The sequence below is a fragment of the Anomaloglossus baeobatrachus genome, chromosome 3, assembly GCF_048569485.1.
Source record: "Anomaloglossus baeobatrachus isolate aAnoBae1 chromosome 3, aAnoBae1.hap1, whole genome shotgun sequence".
NCBI classification, from domain to species: Eukaryota; Metazoa; Chordata; class Amphibia; order Anura; family Aromobatidae; genus Anomaloglossus; species Anomaloglossus baeobatrachus.
In genome coordinates this window covers 14,740,894-14,743,477 of record NC_134355.1, presented here as the reverse complement: position 1 = coordinate 14,743,477, position 2,584 = coordinate 14,740,894, and the positions used below count along the sequence as shown (strand labels likewise).

The 2,584-nt window shown below is 51.6% G+C and overlaps 1 protein-coding gene across 1 annotated transcript in view; it reads left to right on the top strand.

The window, feature by feature from the left end:
* Positions 1-456: 456 nt before the first annotated feature.
* The window catches only part of LRFN2 (leucine rich repeat and fibronectin type III domain containing 2), a 710,723-nt gene continuing 708,595 nt past the window's right edge, over positions 457-2,584 (top strand). Inside the window, 1 exon segment of the mRNA XM_075339004.1 lies at positions 457-1,367. The gene's annotated coding sequence lies outside the window, so the exon portion shown is untranslated.

Genomic DNA, 2,584 nt, shown 5'->3' with positions numbered 1-2,584 from the left:
GATCCCTTATATACCTTTGCTGTTATTGGGGCATGAGGGTATTCTTCTTGAGATAATTCATGATAGCGTCTTTTAGGAAACGCTCAAAGATAGGGAATCTAAGGAATCACTTAACATCTTCTTATGTGGCAAATGGGGTTTTTGCTGTCACTGCTGCCCCTGTTCCCTTAAAGCTGCCCTCCCTAAACCCAAGGACTTTAATCTCAGGGAAGTAGAGGAGAGCAAAGTAAAAGCTAGGTCTTTCAGGACCATGGAAAGCTGGGTGACCACCCCTGTGGGTTCTGGCATGAGGCTCATTAGTGAATGCCCCCAGTATCTGACGTATAAATTATTGTAGAGAACGCTCAGACTTCACCGGAGGGAACGACTCCGGACCCCTCGTGACTAATCCTTTCCCCTCTGCTGGTATCAGTGTTGTGTGCGTTCCCCACCCTCCATGTCCGCCCCCCTCCTCCAGCGCCTTACATAGATCTTCCATGTCTTGGACGCAGAAAAGGGGGACGTTACGCCTCATTCTCCTCCTCTCCCCGAAATCCCGAACCCAAGTGATGTGCGACCCTATGACAAATGTTGAGTGTTGATCCCGGGATTTGGCATGTCAGCCGGTGTCTACACGGGCTTAAGTTTCTATTATTATGCCGGGGATTATCAGGACAGTGCCCTGCCACAGAATTACAGAGCCAATCTGCTTAGCCGCCGCGCGCGCCCCTTCATTTTCCACCTAAATTCCTCTTTGCATCTTTTCTGTTTTTCGTTCCTGGGTTGGATTGTTTTGGGTTTTGGTTCGGTTGCAGGAGTGATGGCACCTAGGCGCCGGGATATTTGCAATCCCTGAATTATCGCAAGAGAGGGAGAGAAATCCCTCCCAGGCTGCTGGAAGCTTTCTTTCTTCTCGCCTTTCCCAAGCTGCGGAAGGCTCTGCCATCTACAGCACTCGGAGGGGATCAGAGCACGTTGATGCTTCTTCTCCAGCCTGTCTGTGGCTCTGTGTGCTTGCGTCTATCTCTGCTCCATCCAGGGGGGACCCGGCAGAGACCCTCGGTGCCCACCATGCAGGTGGCATCTCTAAGACCCATCTAAGGAGCTTTCCTTCTCTATGGTGGTGGTTTCTCCAAAATCTGGAAGCATCAAAGGGAGTCCAGGGTCTGCTGTGCTGTGGATCTGCTGTGCTGTGCCGGAGTCCTCGGGATTCGCTCCTTGCTCTTATCCGGATTTGCTGGTTTGCAATTTCTGCCTGATTTTTTTTTTGGATTTTTTTAATTTCGGAGTGGAGGACTGGATTGTATTCCAGCTGCTTTCCTATAGGATGCATGGCATGTAAATAGCCTGGATTGCCTGTGTACACGGATACATGTCACTTCCCAAAGGTAAGAGCTTCCTCCCAATCCCACCTGGAGAAGTTTGCATTGTGCATTTCTTATCACACAGAGGATGGGGGGATTCTAGAGGACCCCCCATCCCCGGCTTTACCTGCAGGGTAGACCGTGCATCGGCTGCAGGATGATACAAGGTTGGCGACAAGGATCCATAGGGTTTGTTCAATGGTAAAGATAAAGGTGAAGATGGTCCTGGCTATTAACCCTCTAATGGCTGTAGAGAGGTGTATGGTAGATGTTACCTGTGGGGGGAGGTATGCAGAAAATCAAAACTGAGCTAAAGGGGGTATCATATGGAGACCTGAGCCTATACAATGCTGTGATCACTAATCATATATTATATTGCTCCCGGTGAGCGATCACGATGTGACGGCGATCGTCAGATCCGAGTTGTCACATTCTTTGATTATTTCAGATGTTTTATGTTTATTCGTCTCTTGTTGAAGAATCACCGAAAATCCAAAATTATTTTTTTGCCCAATTAGGGGACTGATTCCAAAAAACTGCACCAGATTTACCCTCCATAGATGGTGACTGTTTAATGATGAGCTGCTGGGGGGGGGGCTGTAACCTGGAAGGGTTAATGAGAGATTCACAGGGAGCCAAAAGGGGTTAATCATTTTGGATGCGGCAAAATAATGGGCAAACTAGGGCAGAGATATTTACAGTCAGGACATGGTCTGCGTGGTCTTCAGAAGCCGGAGGGGTCTCTGGGTAGTTTTAGTTATGGTTTGTTGGGTTACAGGAGCTGACTAGTCCTCGCCTGGCTGATAGGAGGGGAGAGGGGGGCAGGAGGGGGGGAGGGGAAGATGGGGGCAGGAGGGGGGAAGAGGGAGCCAGGAGGGGGGGAGGGGAAGATGGGGGCAGGAGGGGGGTAAGATGGGGGCTGGAGGGTGGAAGATGGGGGCAGGAGGGGAAGAGGGGGAGAGAGGGGAAGAGGGGGTAAGACAAGGGAGAGGGGAAGAGGGGGGAAAGGGAGGGGAAGAGAGGGAAGTAGGGTAGTAGAGGGGGCAAATGGGGGGAAGGGAGAGGAGGAGGGGGAAGAGGGGTAGAGGGGGGAAGACAAGGGAGAGGGGAAGATGGAGAAGAGAGGGGCGATAGGGGGAAGAGGGGGGAGGGAGGAAAGGGGGGGAAGAGAGAGGAGGAGGGGGGAAGAGAGGGGAAGAGGGGGGTAGAGAGGGGAAGAGGAGGAAAAAGTGGGGAAAGAG